This window comes from Hippopotamus amphibius, chromosome 17, assembly GCF_030028045.1.
Source record: "Hippopotamus amphibius kiboko isolate mHipAmp2 chromosome 17, mHipAmp2.hap2, whole genome shotgun sequence".
NCBI classification, from domain to species: domain Eukaryota; kingdom Metazoa; phylum Chordata; class Mammalia; order Artiodactyla; family Hippopotamidae; genus Hippopotamus; species Hippopotamus amphibius.
Window position 1 is genome coordinate 20,557,115 of NC_080202.1, and position 13,288 is coordinate 20,570,402.

The 13,288-nt window shown below is 43.2% G+C and overlaps 1 protein-coding gene across 11 annotated transcripts in view; it reads right to left on the reverse strand.

Annotated features, from left to right (window-relative positions):
- The window catches only part of RFFL (ring finger and FYVE like domain containing E3 ubiquitin protein ligase), a 66,856-nt gene that overhangs the window by 30,322 nt on the left and 23,246 nt on the right, over positions 1-13,288 (reverse strand). Inside the window, exon 1 of one of the 11 annotated variants that reach the window (XM_057714235.1) lies at positions 4,633-4,758. The exons of the other annotated variants lie outside the window; for them this stretch is intronic. The gene's annotated coding sequence lies outside the window, so the exon portion shown is untranslated. Of the gene's footprint in view, positions 1-4,632; positions 4,759-13,288 lie in introns of those variants that run through there. 11 annotated transcript variants of the gene reach the window in all.

The window sequence follows — 13,288 nt, forward strand, 5'->3', positions numbered from 1 at the left end:
CCAAGCCAACCTTCAACACGTGAGGACCCCATGAAAGGCACTGTAGACAGAAAAACCATCCCTGGAAATCCAGAATTTTAGCTTACACATCCAGAAAGTCATCTGCATTTCTTACTTACTACAACCTCAGGGCACCAGTGCTACACACAGATGCCCACTTCCTAAAGATAAAGCCTTTCCTTGATATTTGGGGTGCATTTCAGTTCCTATCCTTACCCACCAGTGGAGAAAGGAGGGGGTTCTGACTTCATTGTCTCAAGTACAACTAAAGCTCTATTACCCCCCTTTTAAGAAGTGTTTTCACTGGTGACCATTCAATTATAATGAAAGTGGAGTTCAGGGCCCCACTCTCCTTGCTCTAGGCTCCAGCTACCCTGCTATGCTTTCAGTCTCCCAAATGCCAAGCTTACTGTGGCCTCAGGAACCTCCCTCCAGCTCCTCTCTCAGCCTTGACCCCTGCTCCCACCCCACCTCCCTGCTGTGGCACTTACTTCCTCAGCAAAACCTTCTGGCCCCCATGTGTGCTCTCACAGCATCTTGAACATCTCCTGACAACTGTCATTCATTCATCTGCTCAGCCTTCTTTCAGCCGCTGGCAATTCCCAAAGGAGCAAAACCAGGCAAGGTCCCAGAGTGGCACAGCGAGTGTCTCTGAGGGGATGAGCGTTCTGGCAGCACCACGTTTAAGCAACCGTTTCACAATCTGTATGATTCTTTCTAAAGTATTCTTCTCCCGTGGTTAGAGAGCAGAAAGTGAAACAGGAAATAAGAGCAAGTCACTTTACAGCTTCATTCCCAACCTTAGTGCCACCAAGCAAGTGTAATCACCAGGTATTTGTTGAAGTCTTGCTAATGATAATGGCATCAGAGCTTTAAAAACTGGGGCCGGGAGGGGGTGGGGATGACAGACTTTCATTCTTGAAAATTCCATTATGCTGATTCCAGGGTGATAAGCAAATTACAGGTTTTAAACCTACAGAATCACAGCAATCCCTTCTTTTAAGGAAAGATCACACAGTAACCCTGCCTACCTCACGCGCTGTAAGCATCCGCTAAGATTACTTGAAAAAGAAGAAAACAACCGGGAACAGACTGACCTTCTATAAGTAACAGAAAAATGTTACAATTGTCAGTTCTTACAGCATTACAAAGCCAGAAAGGGCATCCCTCCCCTGCATCAAAAGGCACAGAAGGCATTGGGGGTCCTCCTGGAGACTGTGGTTTGAAATGGTGCTGTGATAAAACTGCAAAGAATACAAATACAGATGAAAACAACAAATGGAGAAGATAACAGAGAAGAGAAATGCTGGAAATCAAAGAGACAGACTCGACCAGACACACCCGGGTTCAAGCAGAGCTTTGTCTGTCGCTACTGCAGACACAGGCTGAGCCAGGTGGGAGAGAAACAGGACAAAGGCTGTGAGAACTAGAACAGCAGAGGGTCTCCGGGCATAAAGTATCACAAAGCCAACACTGAAGAACCGGGAAAGGAGAGAGATTTCTCTTTCCACTGGTAACAAATGAGCTCTTTCTCTGAAGTGGTAACTGTTGTAAACAACTGAAAACATACATGATAATCACAAATTATAAATGTTCCCAGAAACTCCCGGGTTCCAACTAGTTCATGATGAATATCTGCAGAGGGACCTCAGCATCTGCTCTGAAGTTCAGGGGAAAGTAATTCTAACCAATGGAGTTGTGCCAGAATGTCACCCTCGGGGTCTGACCAATTAAATGTCTGCTTCTTCGTGTGGCGTTTAGGAGAGATGACAGATTGAACAGTGCAGCGGAGAAACCTACACATTTAATTTCAGCCCGGGCATTCAGCCCCAAAGGGCGAGTCAATCAAGGAAGAAAGCAGTACAGAGTGAAGTCTTCTCACAATGCTGAAAAAAGAATAAATGGACCTGCAGTTTAATTACCTCGGGATCCTTCTTCCATCAAAACTGATGACAAAGCCCATCAAGAATAAAGAGACTGATCCTCCTTGTACAGGGAACAGGATTTACAAGACAAGCTTTTCTGGACCTTCTGATTGAAGAGCCTGCTTTCACTAGAGACTATGACACTGACTGACTAAAAAATGTTCAAGGAGACAGGAACTAAGGTGAGAGGGTTTGTGGTACTTCTTGCCCTGGGAAAAGGCTTCAGGACAGGGATCTGTCTAGGATCAAAATGATGTTCTTAAGTTGCCAAATGTACTGGGTGTGGAAGGAACAAAGACTCTAAATTCTGGGATTATTTAATCCCTTTAAGTGTTAATTTCCTCAAAAACAATAGAACCTGCTCCATTGAAATGGTAAAGGATTAAAATAAGAATTCTAGAGCTTAGCACATAATAGGTGCTCAATAAAAGTTGGCTATAAATAATTTTAAGAAAATCTTTTTTCAGGGTTTTTTAATGTGACAGTTTATCTGTTTGTTCTATCCCCTGCTTAAAAAACAAACAAAAAAAGCTGATACCTTTAACCAGGCTCAATCTAGTTTTCCAAAGATCCTCCAAGAACTAAAAGACTCCAGGCCCCTCCCATCAGCTCTTAATTTTTTTAATCCCTGAAGAACCTCTCTCTGAGGTGGTCAGAAGCAGTTTATCTGCAGTGTAGCCCTAAACCTTTTCTTTCCAATTCTACCCCACTGTTAACAATTTTGTCAATTTTCCTGCAGCCCAGACATCTTAGACTTTCTCCCTTAGCTCCTCAACCCCTCTTGTTCACCAAATTCAGATTAGAATGCAACATACACACCTCTAGTCCCCGCCTGGTGCTCCGTAACTATTTGCAGTGCACTGAAGTCAGATGGGATTTGGGGATAAATCCAGACTAACCCCTTCCTCCCAAAGACCTTTGGTTTTGGTTTGATATTCAATCTCTGTCGGAAAATTATGCTGACTTTCTGAAATGTTTTCTGCCTGTGCCAGAATATGATATGCCCAGTATCTATCCCAAGAAGCAGAAATGGACATTTCCAGTTCACCCAGTACCACAAAGAAAACCTCTGTATTTACAACATATTATCTCCTCGCGAAGAACACCTGTGCTTACCAGGTCTTCGGGTTTTATTCTTTGCCCATATATCCCACAACACAGTGCAAACTGCCTCATATTCGCTCCTTGACAGATTCCAAAAAAAGCCACCTATGCTGATACCAGGAAGAACTGCTATTTTCACTGATGTTGCAATGTGTTGCTACCTCACCCACCTGCTCCTGGAATCACAAAGTGGCAGGATAGTCTTCCCTGCAATGTGCCAGGGATATGAAATGCACAGGAAAACATTACCCAAGCTTTTACCTGCCCTGTACTCACTGGTTTATGGTTTGAGACCATCACTGTTCTGAAATAACTCAAGCAGTTATAATAATCCACAAAGACCCCAAGATGACCCCCTACAGGTAGTTATTCTATAGCCAATCCAGCCCCCTAATAGACATAATAAAGCAGATTTCACAGACAGCAGCTAGGAGGAATGGGGTGGGGTTCAGAAAACACAGTTCCCAAGATTTCTTTACCGGCTGAGTGACCCTCCCCCCACCCCCACCCCCCCAGCAAAGTACTTAATCTCTTCTCCAGAAACTTGCCTACATATAAAACAGTTCAGCAGTTGCCATTAGATCCAGCCTCCACACTGGAGGAACTTTTCAAAGGCTAAAAAGACCCCGGGGGGTCATTTGTAAACGACCTTGCTCAGGAAACACTCAAAAGGTGGGCTAGAAATCCTGGAATTCAATAAAAGGAAACTGTAATTTAAAAGGCTAATGAATTAGAGGCTAAAATTTCCTATCGTTATTAAAAAATAAATAACCAAGCACAGCATGAATCCCGCATCTACCAAAAGTAACAGATTAGCAGTCAATTCAGGGGTTTCATTTTATAAAAACAGACAGATGCAATATGGTATAAACTAGGAAAAACCACGTGCACCAGGGAGACAGAATGGCCTGATCCTCAGAGGAAAGATCCGCACCAGTGTAAAGGCAAGGGCAGTAAAGGTCTCGTTGCCTTAGCTGTTTTTCAAACCAGAAGCAGAGACTGCTTCTGCCAAGCTCAAGTATTAGAAGTCTTGACTTGTTAACAACACCAAGTTTCAAAATACAGGCATACAAGTTACAGTAAAGACAAGCACATCCTGTTTGCACTTGACTTCCTGTTCTGGGCTGTCTGATCTCTTTAGAGGGCTGCTCCCTAACCACAAATAGGTATTCACATCTGCCAACCACTGGTTCACCGGACAGTATTTCAGCAACAACGAAATACATAGTTCCACGAGTCGGGTAAAAGATGCACCTAAAAAGCACCAAAAACCAATCATGAGCCTCTAGGACACTTTCTGGATTTCCCATGCTTCATACTGACATCTGACCTAGAGTAAACAATAAAAACTTAACACAAATAGTGCTGAGATAAGAAAATTAAGCCTGGAACAAAATTTGGAATATGAGGGCTGGGAAAAAGCAAGAAAACTTGGAAATGTTTTTATTATTAAACGTTGGCCTCTTTTCAAATGTAAAAGGAATGGATTTCTGTCAGCCAGTCCCCAGTGAGCAGATTCCCAGAAGGGAACCACACCGAGTGATCACAGCAGTTAACAGGGCCCTTCTGGTGAACGCTGTCCCCCATCCAACCTGCTACCAACCTCGGTCTACTTTTCAGCGCTGCAGAAGCCTTCAGTTTTAGAGACCTGAAGCCTCCACTTCAAGGCAAACTTCCACTGTTTTCAAAGAGCTAGTGGTTCCTCCAAGCCACATTCAGTGTTGGGAATAAACACTGGGCAAAGAATATCCCAGTTCTTACAGACAAGTCATTTAGCCTCTTCGGGTCTGCTTTCTCATCTGGAAAATAGGAGGGCTGCATTACACTCATCTCTAATGTCTCTTCCAGCTGTAGAAAAAAAATGCAGGGATTCAACACGAACGGTTAGCTGAAGCTTCTGTGGCTTCCTGCATTATTTCCTTGGTCCAACAAGATGCCTCAAACATCCCACATCCTGCACTATGAATATATGCCTTGATCTACCTCCCAAGGACCCAAGGATTTTTTTCCCCTTCCCTTAGAAATGTGGATCAGAAAGTTTCCCATTTGAAAGCAATATACTAACAAACCTTGAGGACTCTTCTTTACATGTGGTCTTTTTATTAAGATCATAATGTAACCACCACTTGGTTCCCATGCTGGTCATATGATTTCTGGAGAGAACAGACCCACAAAGGATGGAGAAAATTGAGGAGCAGCATGTGGCACTCCCTCCCACACACTGACTGCTAATGGAGAAAGAATGAGGCAAATCTGGGTAAGGAAAGGGAGTGGTGAAGACAAGTTCGGTGAGTCAGTGCAAAGAAAGAAAGAAGAAAAGGAAATGGGAAAGGAAGAAGAGAAGCAAACAAGAGGGGGAAAAAATCTCAACCAGTGAGTAGAAACTTAAATCTGAAATTCTGCATATCCATTCATCCATCCACCCAGCAGATATCCCATGCCTACTATATGCAGGCAACAGAACTAGACTCTAGAGGAGATACAAAGGTCAACCAGATAGATCTGCTCAACGAGGTTATGGTCTAGTGGGAGAGATAAAGGTGTATACACAAACCACTGAAATATATGGCAGAGGGTGTGCTGTGCCATAAAGGAGACATAAAAGAATCCTCCACTGTGAGACCCAGAGGAGGAAATTATTACTCCCAGTGAGGGATCAGATAAGGCTTCTTGGGAAGAATGACATTTCAAGCCAAAAACAACAGAAACAAGGGCACGCAAGTAGGAAATCAAGGACATATAGTTTCAGTAAGTAACTAGATTTGATTTGAGACATAAGTGGGCATGAAGGGAGAACGGGCAATAACAATAGCTAGCGATCCAGAGAGGCACGGCTAAACTGGGCAGCTGGATTGGAGCCAGACTGAGTATTCTAAAATCAGACTCAGAATTTGAATTTAAATCCAGTGGGGGACTTCCCCGGTGGCACAGTGGTTAAGAATCCACCTGCCAATGCAGGGGATGTGGGTTTGATCCCTGGTCCAGGAATATCCCACATGCCTTGGAGCCACTAAGCTTGTGCACCACAACTACTCAGCCTGCACTCTAGAGCCCATAAGCCACAACTACTGAGCGCATGTGCCGCAACTACTGAAGCCCACGCACCTAGAGCCCATGCTCCGCAACAAGAGAAGCCACCGCAATGAGAAGCCGGTGCACTGCAACGAAGAGTAGCCCCTGCTTGCCACAACTAGAGAAAGCCCTCACGCAGCAACAAAAACCCAACAGTCAATAAATACATAAATAAATAAATTTATTTTTTAAATGAAGATAATAAAAATCGACACAAAAGCAATGTGTGCAGATACATTAAGTTCCTCCAAAGATACTGGGTTGGCCAAAAAGTTTTCCGTAACATCTTACGTAAAACCCCAAATGAACTTTTTGGCCAACTCAATATAATGTCTTCCAAACCAAAAGCAAGAAGAGAGGAGGACCAAAAGGCTTGGATGATGGTATTAATATATTTAAACAAAGCATGTGACTACATCAAAGTATGGTCAACAAAGAAACTTAGAAAAATCTAGAAAAAATAGAGGGGACCACACTGACTCCAGAATCATCCAAGGCAGAGAAATACTGCAGCGAGGTGACATACCACCATCAGTGGGACAAGGTTCTTTCATGAAGCTTAAATGGGAACAGCATATAGAAGCAGTTAGGGGTTTGGGTTCTCAGAGTCAGAGGGGCTTGGTTCCAATCTCAGTTCAGCCTTTTACCAGCCTGGACAGAGCTTTGGTTTCTTCATTTGTAAATTGAGGATAATTGTGCCTACTTTGCTGGGGGACCTCTGGGAGAATTAAATGTCCTACTGTATGCAAAGCACTTAGTGCAATACCTGGCATGCAGCAAGCAATCAATAATCTTAGCTTTTCTGTAATCAATAATCTTAGCTTTTCTGTAACTGTGTCCTCAACTATCCTATCACGTTATTCCATGCTCACAAAAGCAAGCCTAGTATTATTAAATTTCATTTTTCAGATTTCTTGATATTGAACAGCAGTGTCTTAGCAAAAGTCCAGGATCCAGTCAACAGGAAAGGAACACGCCCTAAAATAAAAATTGGCATTCCATTCTGAGCACAGTTACTCAAGTCTGAACTGATCATTTGCAGGTACAAAAAAAATCCACTTAGGAGAACCAGCCATAAAACACAGTGACCAAAACCCTCAGCAGTCTTCCTGAGAAGCTCCCAAAGGCCAGTCCTACCTGATGCCACCCTCAATCTACAACGAGCCACCCTGGGTGATACTTTCCCACACTTCTCCTTACCTTCCAACCTCTCTCATACCCTCCAATCATGCACTGCGGTGCAACACTTTATCTCCCTCTCTAACCTTATAGAGGTCAAGGATCCCAAATTACCCATCTTTGCATTCTTTTTTTTCCACATCCCAAAATACCTTGCAACAAACAGAATTATGATAAATATTTACCATAAGAATTTCAAACATGACTTTTCTTAGCAACACAATCCACTGCCATCTGCCATTCCCGCAGCCTGAGGCCCTCCTCTGATTTACTGAATTCTTATCTTACACTTTTCTTCCCCTCCTTTCCTCAATCTCCCCACACCTGAGCTACCAAGTATTACAGGAAAGTCAGAAGACTTTATTTACTAGGTTCCCAACAAATTCATACAACTAGGACCAAGCCATCCCTGGGCTCAGAAATCTTCTACTCATCTCTAGTTGATGTCTCATAGCAACTTCCCAAAGAGCAGTGTTGTGCAGGATTTAGGACACAGGGCCTGGAGTTCGACAGAACTCACAGTCTTCCTGTGTGACTTCAGTCGAGGTGCTTAACTTCCCTAAACGTCATCTTCCAAATCTGTAAAATGCAGTACTTAAACGAGGTGATTAATGCAAACCCTTAACAACAGAGTAAGAGCTCAAAAAATGGGAACCATTACTGTTTCCTACTTTGCCTAAGTAATCTTTCAACCCCTGTTCCTTCTTCCACTCCTTCTTTATCAGATAACTGAAACCTCCTGTCCTCCTTTATCAAAATTATTCAACGGGGTCCCGTCCACTTGAGAGGCAATGTGGTAGGGTGGAGGATGCTGGGGTCAGGAGTCCAGCTGGTGCCACAGACCAGATATGTGACCATGCGGTGATTGTTTCACTTGTGCCTCAGATTCCTCAACTGCAGAACAGGTATTTTAAACTGTTCCTTGTAGAATCACGGTGAGAATTAAATGGAAAAATATGAAGAAGCAGTAAGCAGAGTAGAGGGGGAAGAACAAGTGAAGTGATAAGGCTTTCAAGTAAAACAGACCCAGTTTCAAATTCCACTTCTATCACTTAACTGGTTGGGTGACCTCAGGCAAGTTAATTTCTCCAGCCTTCAGTTTCTTATCTGTAAAATGGGGAAAATAACTTCACAGGGTTCTTAAGAGGTTTAAAACCACCTACAGACTAATAGGTGTGTTAATTTCCCACCCTTCTCTCTACCTCTTCTTTTCTTTCCATCTCAAAACCTCCCCTTTATTCACTGGACCAGTAGAATCCACCCTTTTTTGACCATCAGTTAAAAAAAAATTAGCACATTTCCAATGTATCTATATTTAACAGCAAATTAGACAAATACTAGTACACAAATATACTGTATTCTATCTAAAGCTCGATACTAAAAGGACATTTCAAAGGGTAAGATAAAAATGTAGAAAAACTGAGCTCTAATAATCCCTTCCCATATCCAAAAGAAAGGTCCTATATGTCCCTAGAATTTGGAAATTCATTTTGGAGGTCACTGCACTTTTATGGAAACTGTTTCAAGACAGATAAGTAGAATAGACTTGGTATAATGGTACTGATGAACTCAGTGACAAGAACAAGGATGCAGATACAGAGAATGGACTGGAGAACTCGAGGTATGGGAGGGGGCGGGGGGTGAAGGGGAAACTGAGATGAAGCGAGAGAGTAGCACAGACATATATATACTACCAACTGTAAAATAGTCAGTGGGAAGTTGTTGTATAACAAAGGGAGTCCAACTCGAGGACGGAAGATGCCTTAGAGGACTGGGGCAGGGAGGGTGGGGGGGACTCAAGGAGGGGGAGTCAAGGAAGGGAGGGAATACGGGGATATGTGTATAAAAACAGATGATTGAACCTGGTGTACCCCCCAAAAATAAATAAATAAATAAATAGATAGATAAATAAAAAAAGACTTGGTATAGCTCCTAGCACAGTGACTGGCACAGAGTAGATGCTCAGTAAATACTGGTCCATTAGTTTTTAGAAAACCTGCCTCTACGCACATACTTCTCTGTACAAATTTGCACAAAGTGAGCTCTCAGCTCAGTCTCCTTTCTCTTCAGTCCCCACATTCCCCCACAGAACAGCTGGTGCTCTGCTTCACTTCCACATCACACATTTGTTCATGAACTCTGCTCCACTCTACTGAAAGCCCTTTCTCCAAGGTCACCAATGATCTCGTGATGGCAAAATGCATGGCTTTTTCCTACATCCAACCTTGACAACACAGGGTGGAAAGGGGAGGCTGGGACATAGTCAGAGAGTAGCACTGACATATATATACTACCAAATGCAAAAGAGATGGCTAATGGGAAGCTGCTGCATAGCACACGGAGATCAGCTCCATGCTTTGTGACAACCTAGAGGGGTGGGATAGGGAAGGTGAGAGGGAGCCTCAAGAGGGAGGGGATATAGGGATATGTGTTTATATGTATACAACAAAGCTGAGTCACTTTGTTGTACAGCAGAAACTAACACAACATTGTAAAGCAGTTATACTCCAATAAAGATGTAAAAAAAAAAAAACAAAAACCAAAAACAAACAAACAAAAACCTTGATGACCTCCCATATATTGATGACCTACTTTCTTCCCTTTGGTTCCCAGTGAAACTACGATAGCTTGACTTTCCTTTAAAGACCAATTTTCCTCCCTGACCTTCACTGGCTCCTCCTTTTGCCCCCGAAATATCCACTAGGGCTTTGTACCAACCATTCTTCCTTTCCTTCTCTAGTGAATTCTACTGGTTTTACTTTTAAAATACATCCTGCAAACATCCCTCCTATGTCCTAAGCCATGCCCTGCCTTATATGCCATTATCTTTCTCAAGAACTAGAGCAAACACCTCCTTACTGGTCCCCTCTTTGCCATTCTCTTTTCTCCACACAGTAGTCAGGGTAAACTTTTTAAAAATATATACACTCTGGGGACTTTCCTGGTAGTCCACTGCCTAAGACTCTGCGCTCCCAATGCAAGGGGCCCAGGTTCAATCCCTGGTCAGGGAACTAGATCCCACATTCCACAAGTAAGAGTTTGCATGCCGCAACTAAAGATCCCACCTGGCGCAATGAAGATCCTGTATGCCACAACTAAGACCCGGCACAGCCAGATAAATAAATAAATATTTTTAAAATATACTCTGGGGCTTCCTAGGTGGCGCAGTGGTTAAGAATCCGCCTGACAATGCAGAGGTCATGGGTTCGATCCCAGCTCCAGGAAGATCCCACATGCCACGGAGCAACTAAGCCCGTGTGCCAAAAAAAAAAAAAAAAAAGTCACAATATACTCTGCCCATTACTCTCCTGCTTTAAAGCCTTCAGTGGTTTCCCACCATGCCCTTATGTAAAGCCTAGACTCCCTACATGGCCCACAAAGGCCCTATGTGATGTGTGGGCCCTGCTTACCTCTCCCACTGTACCTCATGCCACCTCCCCATCACCCTCCACCCCACCCCCCCATTCACCTCACTCTAGGCTCTTGGTGGTCTCCTTTCATTTTGACTTCCTCAAAAAAAAAAAAAAAAATTTTTATTTGCCCCCAAGGCCTGCACACTTGTGGTTCCTTTCCTGCCAGGAACACCCTCCATAGCTCTTCACAAAGCCAGCTCCTTACCCATTAGACTCCAGCTGACCATCCTTACAACACGGCTGTCTGACACACAGTGGAAGCTCGGTAAGTATCTGTTGAATGAACAGATTCCTCAGTCTTACTAGTCAGATAACTCCAAATCTAAATATCTGCAAGTAATCTCACGCTTCAGTTTTAGTAGCCATCTCCAAATGCCTGCTAGATACCCAGACTTCAAACCTAGCATACCAAGGACACTCAAAACCAAACCCTTCATCTTTCCCCAAACGAACAGTTCCTCCAGTCTTCCGAAATTATATGAGTAATATAACCCACACTTTCTGCTTCATGAAGTATGAATTTCCCATTCGTTTGCTCCACCTGTCCAAAATTCTAATCACCCATTAAAACCAAACTATAATATCACTTCATTCATCCATGCTTTCAATCAACCACTTATTCATTCACCAAATAGTTACTAAGTACCTTTTATGAGGCAGGCACTATGTTAAGATACTGGAAAGCAAAGCAGACGTATTTCTGTTTATTATATATCAGTCAAATGATCACACAAATATTTAATTATAAACTAAAAATTGCTATGAAGGAAAAAGTGCTAGAAACTTTGAGAAAACATAAGCGAGGCATCAAGAAACACTCCTTTGCTGGGACTTCCTTGGGGGTCCAGTGGTTAGGACTCTGCGCTTCCATTGCAGAGGGCACGCATTCGATCTCTGGTCTGGGAACTAAGATCCCACAAGCCACGTGACATGGGGAGGGGAGGAGAAGAGAGAAGAGGGGAGAAAAGAAAAAAGAAACACTCCTTTGGTGATGTGCTGACTGGATGAGATGTAACTTACACTAGGCAGCCTGGAAGGTGGAGCACGCCAGGCAGAGGCTTCAACCAAGTCCTGGAAGCAGGAGGAGACCAGATGGCCTATCCTGAGGCACCTACCATTCTGCCTCACATATTACACCAGCTGGATCTGTCTTGTTCCCTCGCCTCAGCCCAGCCTCATTTTACTGATAGTTACCTGAGAGGAAGAACACAGAATGTGTCAACACACCCAGGAGACACTGATTCACATGTCTCGTCCCTAAGGAGTCTACACTTATAAAAAGCTCCCAGATGGCTCTGACGTGCAGCCAAGTTTGTAAATTATGTGCCCAAACTCCCTACTCAATAAATATGTATTATTATCTCATTTAACATTTCAAAGGTGGTAAATTATTTCCAAAACTGGCCACAATAATCCCAACCGTGCTGCATGTCCTTCTGCAGTGTGACTTTGACATGCTACCCTGTAAGAGGTGGAGTCCATGTCCCATCCCTTGGATGCAGGCTACACGCATGACTTACTTTAACCAAAAGAACGGGCAGAAAGTGTATGTATGACCCCCAGGCCTGGGCTTTAAGAGGCCCTGCAGCTGCAATGTGGCCTCCTTGGAAGCCAACCACCACGTGAAAGAAGCCTAATCTAGATTAATGAGTGATGAGAGGCCATGAGAGATAGACGGACCTCATGGAGGAGAACCAAAATATCCCAGCCAACAACTAGCACCAAAGCCCCAGATGTGCTGGATCCTCCAGTCCAACTGACATCACATGGAGCAAAGCAATACGTCCTTCTCCCCTGAATTACTAACCCACTCAATCACGTGCAATCAAATGATAGTCATTTGAAGCCACGAAAAGTTTTAGGGTGATCCATTACACGGTCACAGATCAGTGACACAGTCAGAAATTCAACCCTCTTCTAGCAGTCATTCAAATGTTTCCCAGCTTTGATGATCAAGAAACTCTTCCTTCATATTCATTAAAATCACTCCTCCTTCAGTTTAAGCCCATTTCCCCTTAAATCTTTGAAGTATAGGAAGACCAATTAATCAAGTGCCCCTGGCAAAAACTATTCTTGTTCTGTTATATGGTAATCAAGCCATCCCTTAGCTCTTCCTTCTCTAGGCTAAAATCTATTTTTTTTAAATATATAATAATGATAAGGACTTCTTTTTAATTTTTTAATCATTTTTATTCCTCTCTTAAGTATAAGGGGACCAAAACTGGATGGCGCATGCCAGTCTCTAACAGAGGTTATGTCCCAACCTTTATGGTTCCTGTTTCTATAATCAAATTCCACCATCCCAAATATGACATGTTAGCCCCCCAAAAGTTGCGAATTACCCTGCAAACTTAATCACTTACTAGAATTAATGTGAAACCCCTTCTGCTCTTAACACTCAGCTTATTCCACTTTGTGATGACTCCCTCCACTCATCAACCTGGTTTGATGCTCTATTGAGATAGATTTTAACAAATTCTAGATATCTGAAGCACAAGAGAAGAGCTTCAGAGGCCAAAGAGAGCGTACCATTCATTTCAGTCAAGGGCTCCAACCAAGGTCAAGGCCTCTCTGAGGCCAGGCAGGCTCTGGGTG